The 13,628-nt window shown below is 41.7% G+C and overlaps 1 long non-coding RNA gene across 1 annotated transcript in view; it reads left to right on the top strand.

Moving 5' to 3' along the window:
- The window catches only part of LOC116671347 (uncharacterized), a 24,464-nt gene that overhangs the window by 6,931 nt on the left and 3,905 nt on the right, over positions 1-13,628 (top strand). Inside the window, exons 2-3 of the long non-coding RNA XR_004327248.1 lie at positions 3,754-3,762; positions 6,621-6,630. This is a non-coding gene — a long non-coding RNA (uncharacterized LOC116671347). The remainder of the gene's footprint in view (positions 1-3,753; positions 3,763-6,620; positions 6,631-13,628) is intronic.

Raw genomic sequence — 13,628 nt, 5'->3', positions numbered from 1 at the left:
CACTAAGGTCTATATACGTAAAATAAATTGTACAGATCCCTATAATATAAATTGCTTTTCAATTTCTGCAGCCAGTTTCTGTCAGTTTCAGTAGCCAACTGCTAGTGCAGTTTTTAGCGAAACAGGGAGAGTCTCAATTGTATTTCTTTTAAACACTTTTAAGATGCCTAAAACACCACAACACTAAAGCACCACAGCATTTAAAAAACAGCAACATTAAAACTCAACCTTCTGTCAGTCATAAAACTCCCTGTCGCCTTCTTTCAAACATTAAGATGTGGGGTCCTGCCGGTGTATAGTGAGGGGAAAGGCAAATCTAGATCTAGAGGGCGCCAAGGTCAAAGAGAGGAGTAAGAATTGACAGCATTGATGTTCCTCCCACTGTGTTATCTGGGCCTAACAGACTGCCGAGTCACAGGGAGGCAGCCCTCCTTTTAGCTCATTTAGAAAGATATTACACCAAGCAATGTCAGGAGGCGGCTCCTGCTGAGCCAACCTTCCTCTGACACCAACAGGAAGAGAAAAAACATCAGCAACCACTGGCCCAGAGATGGCATTATTCTTGAATACAGTGTCAGCAATTGGGGATTAAATATGTCCCTGTCCAATATAACATGATACAAAAATGTGACAGGGAATTGGAAATGGATCACAACAATAATACAATCTGATCAGTTATGACTCCCAAAAATGGTGCAATTTATGTAGGAATTAAATAAGAACAGTGATACAATTGAATATGAAACTATGGCCGGGAAAAGGGTTAGCTAAGCTAAGCTAAACAAAGCATCGAAACATGCAGAAACAAACAGCTAGCCTGGCTCTGGCCATAGGTGGCTTAACTGAAAAACCATACCAAAAACCTATTAAATATGCTGTGTTGTAGTTTCATATCAGTTTTGAAATATTTCTCAGGCAGCTTGTGACAGTGGTCAGTGTTTATTTTGCATATATAACCCGCTTTGTGAAGCGGTTAGAGTGCGTGAATTGCAAGAGGGTAGTTGTCAGACCAGGACCTGAGGATGCTGGGATGACCTGATACAGGAATGGGTTGATACCGTGTGCTTGCATGGTTTGATGCTGGGGTTTGTGTCTGGCCCTGGAGCGGAGTAACAGGAGTGGTGAGATAGAGAGGTCAGTGTTATTAGACAGCATTAGATCCGACGTGGCACACTCCAGTTTCTTGTTGAACACAGCAGAGGGCAGTGGGGACATCGCAGGAGAACAGACGTTGGCTCTTGATTGACAAGGCTGCAAGCTTAAACAAACATAGGCTGCTATGAAATGAAAGAAAAACTGGGAAGGGTGGTGAAGAAGGGTGAGAACCAGAAGTCAAATGTGCTCAGTGGAATGCCAAGGAAGGGCAGACCGATGGTCTCAGACTTAATTAAGACCCACAGGATCCTGATGATTATAGCAATTTCCAAGCTTGAGCAATGAAATGAGCCCGATAATGATAGGAAGGCATCAGTGACACACAAGTTCCTCTCTATGTCAACTGGTTGGCCACGTCTAAGCCCTGATATCCCATAAAATGTATTCATGCTCATTTTGCAAATTGCTGCGAAATCCTGGCGGCCTATTTTGTTCCATTCCTCTCACAGCAAGCGTGGCAGCAGGTGACAGGTTTAAATAGGATTTGCATCTGAAACCAGCAGGAATGTGAGCGGCAGGACTGCATGACGATTGTAATAAAAGAGAGGGGAAAATGGAAGACACCACATTTGACCTTGAGAGCAGAGCTGAGAGGAGAAAGACGGCAGGCAAGATTGGAAGAACGATTTAAAACAGATAAAATTGAGAAGCTTTAGGAAGGCACACACAAAGCACTGTCTTGTAAACAATAGCTTTAGGAAGACACCGGAAGTAACTTAAGTAACACTGAGTAACTTAAATATAAAATCGCTTTTACTAAATTGTAAATCAATCAAACAGATTAAAAATCTCAGAAAAAAGATGAAGCAGCAGAAATGCAAACTGACTTGCTGAGAGAAACCGTGCTAAATTATATGGGGCTTGAAATGTCCAATACGATTGTAGAGTATTTGATTTTAATTTCAAAGCTATTTTGGTCCCAGCTCGACGCAGAGGAAATTTGAGTGATATTGCCTCATTCTGCCTGTTGTTATTATAAAACATGTAATGACTACTCTGCAGCTTCTGAGAGCTGATGCTTCAACCTCTGCATAATTTGCATGAGGAAGAGCTGTGACGGCTCTAGGTTTGGTGTAGCACACATTTGCATATTAGCTTATGTGCAGTTATGTAAGTGCATAGAGTGGTGGTTCACAAACCTCAGGATGGGGATGCCCAAAGGGGTCTAAAGTACTGTAGTGTTGTCAAAAATATAGATTTTATTTGATACATAACGATTTTGATACTCTCTCGCCTCTCCAACAGAGAGTTGACATACATATTGCTGCAGTGGGACTGCTGTCAATCTCAGTGCTGTCTTCACGTCACTAGTCTTATACGCTCCTGTTGAATAAAATAACTTGCGGGTTTTGTTATGGTGTAAGCTCATTAAAGATGGAAAGTGCCTAGCTTCTGCTGTTTTGTTTGACAAAGAAAATAGCGGGACTGTTGTTTGGAAATATTTAGCATTTGAGGCAAATGAACAGTGCAAGGCAAACCCATTTATTGGTTTTGAAAACGCTATTGAATATTGATATCTTTCAAGGTATTGTATCGCAATTAGAAATTCCATTATCATGACAAAATGGAAGGGTTGCGAGATGATTAATGGGAAAGCAAAGAAGAAGAGGAAATCAGAGTCTTAAGTCAAACTAGCAACTCTGCAAAAATAGCTTGCATTAACAGAATGCCAAGGCGCTGCATTGGTGTGGTTGTGTTGCTTCAAGTAAAGACAGAAATGTGATCTGTCCATTTTGAGCAATTAGATGGCAAAACACAGCACAGTGGTTTATAAAAGTCTGAGAAAGGATTTTACAACTGGAAATCATCTTATATTTGTTACAAGCCCTCCCTTTTCAGCCTGCTGTTGGCTTTCTCTGACTTTCCTGACTGAGCTGGCAGTTTGGGAGGGTTCGTCAGTTAATTGGTGGACACCTGGGTAGGCCTCAACCAAGACTATTTAAGCAAGTCATGTCTCATTGTTAAAGTGGGGGCTCGTCCGGGATCCCCACTTGTCACAAACCGACGCAACGCATGTGACAAAGAGGGGAGACCGGAAAGGTTAATGTGTCGATTTATTGTAACACAAACAAGATAATTATTAACCAAAGAGTCAAACCATGTGTGGAATCAATAGTATCAGTAGTTTGTGTGTGTGTGTGTGTGGGTTGTGGATCAATGAAAGATGTGTGGATAAATGACAACTGTAACAGAGGAGGTGAAATGAACCCAAACTTGGAGGTGTGGAACCTAGGAGAAGGCCAAGAGAGAACAATGAGACATGACTTGCTTAGTCTTGGTTGAGGCCTACCCAGGTGTCCACCAATTAACTGACAAACCCTCCCAAGCTGCCTGCTCAGTCAGGAAAGCCAGAGTAGCCAACAGCAGGCAGAAAAGGGATGGGTCGTAACATATTCAACATCATGACAATTGTGGAAATGCAGTAAATTGTTAATGTAAAGAAGTAATCCACCAGGAATGTGAGCTTGAATGGATTTGATTGGCAACCGCATTGCCATGCTGAATGTCTCTCCCTAAGTATCAAAGCATTCCATACAAGAGTTTTTCTCTCCAAACAACAAGTGTCAACCACATGGTGCGGTTTGTGCAAATGTCAAGGGATCATCAGTCATAAGGCTTTAGCCTCTGGGGACCATAACTGTATATACAAAATGTTATCTGTCCAACAGTTACAGAGCAACATTACCATCCCAAGAGCCACTCTGCTAGCATGGGAGCAATTTGAGGAAAAAAAGACCCTTCTTCAGTTTCACTGCTCACAATTCATAGACATAACATACCAACCTGACAGAGACAACCTTTGAAGATGTTTGCAAGTAGACCTGGTATTACATCGTGATTTTAAGGGGTCTCAAGCCAAAAAGTTTAGGAACCACTGTAATAAAGGTCAGCTGTCATGTGCTTATCACGAAAAAAACCAAGCCTCTAACAGAAGCTTTTCCTTTTCTTTTTCGGCGTATCTCTCCCCTTGTCCCTCTGCTTCTTTCTTCTCCTTGACAGCACAGAGACAATGGTGCCAGTGTGTTGGTCGGGATCAGTGGTCAGCTCGTTAATGGGGTCTGTCAGATGGTGCCATTACAGAAGGCAAAATTGTGCACAGTGTCAACAGGCTGGTTTTCATCCGCAGTCTTTTTAGCTTTCTAAAAGACAGGACTAATCAAGACCCACTGAAAAGTGTCTCAGGTTGTTGTTTGAAAACCCAGAGAGGCTGCAAAGTCAGTTCAAGTTGTCTATTTAATCTGTTCTCTCTTTAAATCTGAAAAGGCCTTCTTGATGGCAGCAAAAATGGCAAATATTAGGTGTCTCCTCAGTCACAAAGAAGAAGAATACTTTTTTATTTATTTGTTACTTGCCACATACTGTGCGCCACTTTCACAGGTTTTTTTTTTCTCCTGTATTCTCACTGTTGCCATGGGATGATTGATCATACCTTCTCCCAAGGTCTGGCCTGGCTCCCTTTAGCTAAAAACTGTATCATATTTTTTTTTACCTATTGTCTGCCTGTAGCAGGTGGAATCACTATATCTCCTGGTGACTCCTCATGACACCTTCATGACTGAAACATCCTCTGTCCTTGAGCATTGATTGTACCACAGGCCTAATCTAAACACTATATAGTTCCTGCCAGAAAACCTTTCAGCCTATTAACGTTTTAGCCCTTATTTTCCCCTGGCTTTTGTGATCATTCCATCTCTGACATTGTTTCTCCCCTATGTTGCTCAGCCCGTCACGCTGAGTGGTGGATATATCAGTAGGATTAGGGTTATGGAAACACATTTGATCATGAGGTTTTACAGCATGTTGCTGAAAGCCCACCTTATTCTCGTATGGAGGAAAGTGCAATAGGGAATAATGTGGATCCCCGTTAAATAAAAAAAAAAAAAAAAAAAAATCACAGCATCTACAAGCCTTTGAAAGATCTCAATTTGGGCACCAAGATAGCTCAGCTGGTAGAGCAGTCACTCATATATAGAGGTTTTGTCCTCGACGCAGGGGGCCCAGGTTCGACGCCGACCTGTGGCACGGTGCAACATGTCATTCCCCCCTCTCCCCCCCCCTTTTATGTCTTCAGTTGTCCTGTCAATAAATGCCTAAAATACGCAAAAAATAATCTTAAAAAAAAAAAAAGATCCCAATTCATGTAAGATGGAGAAGCAAACAGATAAGTGATGGTGGATGAGGCTACTCCAGAGGGAACATTGTCAGTAAATCAGTCACTTAAAAACAAATAACATCAAACAAGTGCCAATAGCCTTGTCAGCAAAAGCGGCCATCATGAAGTAATTTTATATGCTGTACCTTTTATATCTTTCACCTCTTCAATAAATAAGATACAGGGTCTGCATTAAATTTGAGAGGAATGCACCTGACTAATAAAAATGGCTGAGTTATGAATCAAAAAACAGCCACAGAGGAAGGGTGGGAAGAGAAATGAGTGAACTGAAGGTGCAGACAGATTTAAAATTCACTGTTGCTGTGTAATGATAAAGCATGGCTACTGTGGCAAAGCACAGCCTCTCTCTCTATACGCATCCATTCAGATTAAGTATTTGTCAGACATTGTTTTGTGGGTGTTTTGACTACATCTTATTGCCCGTTATTTGCTCTTGCTTAACAACAGCAGTGGCCCCCATTTTACAATGCTAAAATTATGCTGAGCCCAGCAGGAAAGTAATGAAGGCACTGCAAACCAATAAGGAACTCAGAATGGCATGGTTGGCATAGGCTCAAGCCCCCCCTAAAGTATTAAAAACAATTTATTTTTTAAATCAATTTTAGTACTTCAAGTTAGTTTGTGAACTTGTCTGTTAGTGACAGAGGAAAACATTTTAACCGTGTCACATTCTCATTAAAGGCTGAGCCCCCCTAAATGTCTGATCCTAGAATCGCCCCTCTGTGTTTGTGTGTGTGTGTGTGTGTGTGTGTGTGTGTGTGTGTGTGTGTGTGTGTGTGTGTGTGTGTGTTTGTCTGAAAAGACTACATTTGAAGGATGGAACAGTGTGGAATAAGAGGAGGCAAGAAGAGAAACTGAATGGAAGAAAGGAGACCGAGTGGGAGCAGAGTGATATGAGGGGTCTGATATAGGAAAAGAAAAAAGGTTTTTCTTTCTATTTTACACATCAGTCTCTGAGTTCCTTCCCCACTGATCCAAGGCCAGTGAAACGGGTGATTTATGGTGCCCTTTACAAATTGGTTTCAACCTGATTTTTATTTTTTTATTTTTAGTCTAATATCGACTGCTTACCCCCTCCATTACCCATCCTCTCCCTCCCTTCTCTTTTGCATTCCTTCCCTTAGGCACATAATTCAGAATTATGCCAGCACCTGGATGCATGAACTTGGTTGATGCCGCTGCACCCGTAAACATACTTAACACATTTAGTTAATATAACTCCCTGTTCCACTTCATTAAAGTTTTCTCTCTCTCTCTCTATCTTTCTTTCTCTGACTCTCTTTTCCCCCAGTGGTGCAGAGGTCTAGTGAGATACAGGGAAAGGGGGGATTAGTGTCTGCTTGGATCATTTCAATGCCTCTAAAGAATCAGAGACTAATCCTAGCCTCAGCTGCCTGGATGCCTCTGCTCTGTTAGCACTCAAAGGCTCTGCCAGTGGGGCACAAGTGTGCCACAGAGACGCCACAGAAAAAGCCAAATATGGGGCTTTGTCCTCACACATAGCCAAATTTCTCCTCAATCCAGGTGTCCATTCTTCCTTATATTTCTTGGATTTAAGCCAACTTGTTATTAAGAGAGTTAAACCCCAGGAACAGGAAGGTGAAATACTCTTAGGGGATAACTACGGTTAAAGCATTGTGTCAATTCTCTGCAAAGACTTTTGAATATTTTGATAAAAAATGCAATCTATGCCCTTTGCAGACACTCAGGGTACATTTCAGGAACGCAATAAAACATTTGAGCTAGCTATGGTTGCATGCAGTAAACGTTCAAGACTTGTCCAACAGCAATTTCATCATCTGACAACATTTTAGCTACAGCTGCACAATTAATCGAATTTTAATCACGATTTTGACTTCCCACAATCAAATTTGCGTGATCAAGCGTTTTTTATTTTTTATTTTTTAAATGTGTCATTTCATAGAACGCTCCAGGTTTTTTTGCAAAGCCCATCTACCGCTCCGTAAACCACTGTCTGATCATGTGCCAGTCAGAGTTGTTTCCTCCACCGCGCAGCTTAGTTTCTAGATGTAGACAGTCACAGAGGACAGAGTAATGTTCAACAGATAGCAGTCGGTTATACGTCGGTCTCAAGGTTTACCCGTTTACCGGTAAACGCAACATTTTGTCCCGTGTGTTGTTTTTCCTTCTTTTAAACCTGTACATCTTCCTTAGTGTTGAAGATCAAGATTGCATGTTGATTTGCCTTGGAACTCCCTTTGTTAGTGTCAACCAAATAATCTCGCTTTTGTGTGTTCCAGGGATGAGGCAAATTGCAAGCATCTAATAGCAGCTTAACCTGTAACATCCGCAGAGGCCAATGGCTAGCAATACTTCACAATACTTGTTAGTAAGATAAATACACTGTGGGTTTTAGTCTTCAGGGGAATTGCTAATAGTACTCTAAACATGAAACAATGCCAGCTTTAGGCTTAAAGGTCATACCTTAAAGATTGCCTGATTATGTGTATGGAGTGGCCTTGTGTTTTTCTGGTTTGCCCTGTCTTGTAATTTGTCAGTGCTGCACACTGTGTGTGTGTGTGTGTGTGTGTGTGTGTGTGCGCACACATGTCAGTGAGTGCATGTTGGTTGTTCTGCAGTCGCTGTTCGCTTGTTTCCCTGGTTGGGTTAAGTGGGTGATTTTGTGGAGAGATTGGGAGGGAGGGCTCGTGTTCCCCGGACACGCTGCATGTCCAGCTCATTTTTTCTTTCCTCTTCTTAAGCCAGAGTTTATTTCTTACAGAAGAGCTGTGCCTCGCTCAGCACTACACACACACACACACACACACACACAAACACACACACACACACACACAATGTATTACAGATTTTCCTTCTCTAACACACAATATGAGCAGCAGTCAGAGAGCCCTAAAGGCTGATGATCAGGCTATAATTCACTGGCTGCTCTGTGACTGGACTGGGAACTGTAATGGGGGAACTGTTGACAATTACCAACCATCTATGTGCTTTTTGCACTTTTTTTACTGGTCTGGAAGTCGATAAAGTTCAAACTCGCTGATTGAATTGGGGATTTTTTTTGATCTAACTCTGGAAGGGAATTTAACTCCTTTTAAAGAGAAAATGGGGTTTCAACTGTTTACTAGATGACCAAAATAGAAACTGAATACAAATGTCAAAGAGCATAAAAAGTCCTCCATTTGTCTTATCAGTTAAACACCAGCAATGCAATTTAATATAAAATATTACAGTAATTTTTCACAAATAGCATCGCAGTTTGTCATGTTAAAAGGCAGTCGTCTGCCCAGCTGCTCCTCATTTTCCACTTGCTTACTTGCTGCCAGATTGTCTACATTCCCTTTGTGAGTTACTGGTCGAGCCAACTGCTGCCTGCCTGTTACCTCCATATTATCTGTTACCGGTGTGTTTTGACCACCTGTCTATCCTTTAACTGTCTCCTGCCTGCTGGTGCGTAATTGGTTCTGTTTGTCTGATTGTCTCTAGCCAACTAGAATACATGTAGAAATGTACTGAAACAGTTGATTTACTTAAGGTACTTGCACAAAGTTGCATTTTATGGCCAATTGGTGGCAGTAGAACAAGCTGAAAACAATCCGACGTATTAACATAGTTGTTGTTGTTAATCTGTTGTTAACCTGTTGTTGTTGTTATTAACAGTTGCCTATTCAGCAGACACAGAGCATCAATTACCTTTTATTTGCAGTCATACTTCTGGCCACCATTCAAGCCTAATATTTACTAATCTTTTGGTCTCCACCAATATAGAAACATATGTGGCGCTTTACCTGCTAGATGTTACACTTCTTTCCCCGAGCCAGCCGCTAACATCATGCTGTTTTGTGCTTGGCAGGCAGCGTAGCATACAATGAGTTTAGTAAAGCTTTTTTTTCCTGAAAACAAAATGGCTGGAAAGTAAAACTCACTAGAGCAGAGTTTATGGGCAAAAAACAACAAAACAATAAGCCAGAAAAAGGCAAAAGAAAAGCTCCATACAGCAGAGGGGAACAACAGATCCAGGTGATAAATGAATGCGGGTTTGTCACTATACAAACCACACCTTGGGGAGGGATGTGGGGGTCTAATTAAAGACACATGCTCTGGTTTATTGGCATTTCTTTAAACCAATCACAACCCTCTGTGGCGCCACAATGCGGCAGAAGCAGGAAGGGTCCCTCTGCAACATAGCCTCGAGAAGGAACTTGTTTTAGTGGAAAGTGCACGTAGGGTGGCGAGCTCTGCAATAAAAATTGCTGTCAAGTGTGATGAGAATTTTACTCAAAAAATAAATAAAACATATTTGATTGACAAAGTTTCCATTGCCAAAGATGCGGCGGGGAGCTGTGGTCTTAGGGTCTGAGGTTCCTCAAGGGGCGGTAACCCACACACCGTGGTGGACACCGGTGGTTAGGGAAGCCGTCCTACTGAAGGAGTCTTTCCGGGATATTTTATCCCAGTGGACTCTGGAGGTAGTTGCAAGATACCGAAGGGCCCGAAGGACTGCAGCCTCTGCCGTGAAAGAGGCAAAGCAGGTGTGGAGGGGCTGTCTTGGTTGACATGCGTCTTAAACATTGCATGGAAGTCTGGGACGGTGCCCAAGGAGTGGCCTGGAAATATTTCAAACAAAGCAATTGAGTAAGACATTGATGGACCAGCAGCTCCCATGTTCTTGTGTCTTGTGGCTTTGAAAAGAGCATATATGTGTAAAGCAGTTTCCTCATTTTAAAGAGCTTTCTGACGGCAAGATAAAGTGGTGAAACTATTCTAAATATAGTGTGTACTTAAACTGAATTTAATTTTTTAAGGTGGACCTACAGTATGTTTAGCTACTTGTACAAGCCCTGTCCACTGCAGTATATTGCTTAGCTTAGTTGGTACTGCTGCCTGCTTCTCTAAATTGGGGGCGACCGCCAACTACTGTAGGTAATATACTGACTATGGATAAGTTCCTCATCAAACTTCACTTCTAAATATCCAAACTATCCATTTCATATGTGTGTATGTACCGTATATGTGTGTATGTTTCTGGTGTGGTGGATAACTTCTAAAGTAATAAGCTGAAGCAGCTACTTTACTTTGGTAGAAAATAACAGAAATCAAGCAAAACTTGCTGAGAACCAGGCATAACTTGTGTACACTAAATCCACATACTCCACAGTTGGAAAGCAATACATACTTAATTTTACGTCATACTTAGCATGAATAGCATGTTAATATGAGATTTTGGACAGAGCCACAGACAGGTCTGACTCTTAATTTGCCACTGATACAAGACACCTGCAAGATATCTAGAGAAAAACAGTGGACATGTTGAGTTATGCCACTCAAAGGTGATCTTGGAATTGCTGAGTTGTTTAGGACTGTTACAATTTGAAAACTTTGCCATCCACCCATTGACGTGTAAAATCAAACCTAAACTGCCTTCTACAGGTGAAGAAGAGACCGACCAGCTGGAATGGCTACCATCACCATTAGCCTCACGTGAGGACGTCACATTGTGTGTATCCAATTCAGGAGCCAAGGGTGAGTTAAAACCTGTTTGCTGCTGTTCAGTGAAACAGAAAGCACTCACAAAGGAACCAACAGGTAAGCTCGGCCATATTTCCAAAAACAGTACACATACTCTGTCCATTATTTTTTTAAACTCTTTCATTATTCACCATTCTTTTGCTCCAGCATGTTGTAATTTTGAAGGCTAGCTAGACTTGGCTTTAACTGTAGCCTAGCTTAGCATGAGGCTTAATTATTTGGTCCTCATCATCTGCCTTAACTTTAAGTCTTGGAATATTGAAGCGGAAAAATGACTTACATTCAAATTAAATGTGAGGAATTATATAACTGGGACTGTTCAAACAAACTCTTTTCATGCGTTTTATTCAAGCTGATGTAGGGAGATTTGGCTTCTTTGTTAAGCCAAGTTGAAACTTTTATTGTCTTAAGTATAGCTAATTTACACTCTCCTGGCCACTTGTCCTATTAGGTACTCCTTGCTAGTACCAGGTTGGACTTCATTGGTCCATTCATTGTTGCCTTCATGACTGCCTTCATTCTTTGTGTCAGCGGAATTCAAACATTAAGGGATTATTTTATTTCCAGATGACAATAATGAAAGAAGTCAAAACATATGCATGTGTCCTGTTTCCACTGCCTTTAATAAAGCATAAGGATAAAGAGCTGGCCCAAGTCCTGGTACAGACCAAGGCAAAGGGCAGGGAACAGTTCCAAAAGGTGTCTACATAACTGACTTGAATATGCCTTATTCAATATCTCTTTAATTAGCACCCCAATGGGCTTTGGGCCACAACTACATTTCTTTATGCCTGAACAGATCTTAATTTACATTTTACTCAGCTGTGGCTGATTGTGTTCTAAACCAATTAAGATGTCATACACCTTCACAGGCAAGGTCATAGTGTCTGGAATGTGCATCGACAATACCAGATTTCTAAATCAATTTGCAGCTTTAGAAGCTAAAATTACAAAATGGAAATAGTCCATTCAGAGTAAGGGATTTAATAAGGCCAGCAAAAACTGCAGCCAGTAATTTAATTGTTGTTTAATTCAAATGAAGCAATTGCTGTCCTCTGGGGTTGGCTGATTATCAAAGGTTCCTTTCACTCCTCTAGCTTTACAGCTCAATGTGTGTCGGGCTAATGGGCTTCAGCCGGACAGTTATTGTATATTGCTAATGTATCTGTCTCAAGAAAAAACAGCTGCGTAACACACACTGACAGTCTGTAACCTCAGTGAAATGAAATGGGCCATTTTATAAATGTTTAGCTTGGTCTTACAAGCAAATTAGATTCTCTTATCTAATTTAAAAAGAAAAGAATATTTGAGTCAGTCTTTGAAATGAGGAACTAGGGGAGCGGAAATGATAATGAACAACTAGTGTAATAGTGTTTCTGTCCCCTGACTTTCTGTGGTCCCTTTTCTCTCTGGTATTGTTTCCCACTCTCATGTGTCTCTCCTTTCGGACGCACAAGCCCCTCGCCTAACCTTCTTTCTGCAGCCCTCTGATCATGTTTAATTCCCCACCTGCTCTCTGTAGATTAACGTCTCCTTGTGTAATCCCATTAAGTGCCCTGTGTTTCCGCCTGGTGCTCATTACTGCACCAACACACCACGGCGGGGTCTGGAATTGACTCAGGCCTGACATACAGCCCCGCATGAGGCCATCCTCAGTCTCTTCCCCCAGCATTCAACATTCTGCAACCCCAGCTGCCCTTCAGACATCACTTTGCTTCGTCTTTAAGACACAGGAAGTTTTTGAGTCATGTCTGAGGAAAAATCTACTCTTTACAGTAAATTGTTACAGATGGCAATGGAAAGCATCTGGTATCATTTCTAACATCAACTGTAAAGTTGAAATGTGTACCTTAATGTTGCCAAGACCATTTTCCCAGGCTTTCTCTGATACAGGTGTTGGACTATGCCAAGAAACTGCAACTAATGATTACTTTAATTATTTTCTCAGTTAAGTTGTCAAAAAATTGTAAGATAAATCTTTACTTTTCGGCTTTGTTTTCAGCTCTGCTAGGAGGCAGCTTTGGTGCAGTGGTTAGCAATGGGCTGTGGTCTTCATGTGAGGAGTTTGCATGTCAGCCTTGTGATTGACTGGTAACCTGTCCATGGTGTAGCCCGGCACTCGCCCAATGTCAGCTAGGATGGGCTCCAGCCCCCCTGTGTTCCTCAAGGATAAGCAAGTATAGCTAATGGGAGGATGTTTTACAAAGCTCTTGTCTTCAGCATGTTTTGTCAAACCATAACAAGCTGACTATCCCCAACAGATTTTCTGTTGTATTTTTTAAAATGTCAATACTTTCTGTAGTACTGGGAGAGGAAATTGCCTGTGCTCAATCATTCCGCCTTGCTTATTGAATCATTGGATAATCAACACAATTTGCTTTTAGGGGGCGATGAAGAGGGTGATAAATTGCTGTCATAAACTAGTTAGAGTAGATGCTGCTGCTGGTGACCACACGGGTAGCATTCATTCAAACGGTTCTTTCACGAGAAAGATTGGGATGTGGTTATGGAAGCCACCTCCACGACTTCAATAAACTCCCCATTGTGTAATGCAATAAGCATTTATCAGCTTGTTTTCTCAACCACTCTCTCTAATGGCTGACTGTCGACTCCCATTATCTCTCCCATATATCTGTCTATCTGTCTGTGGTGTTTTCCCCCACAGTTGGAGTAAGATTTTAATGTGGACAGACCAAGACGTGACACAAACTTATCTCTCGGATGTGTGGGAGTGCGATTGAGATGCAATCAGATTACTCTTGGGATGCGGAGGGGTGGCGGGGTGGGGGGA

The sequence above is a fragment of the Etheostoma spectabile genome, chromosome 21 (genome assembly GCF_008692095.1).
Source record: "Etheostoma spectabile isolate EspeVRDwgs_2016 chromosome 21, UIUC_Espe_1.0, whole genome shotgun sequence".
Lineage (NCBI taxonomy): Eukaryota > Metazoa > Chordata > Actinopteri > Perciformes > Percidae > Etheostoma > Etheostoma spectabile.
The sequence above is the reverse complement of the archived record's forward strand: the minus strand, read 5'-3'. Positions and strand labels throughout refer to the sequence as shown.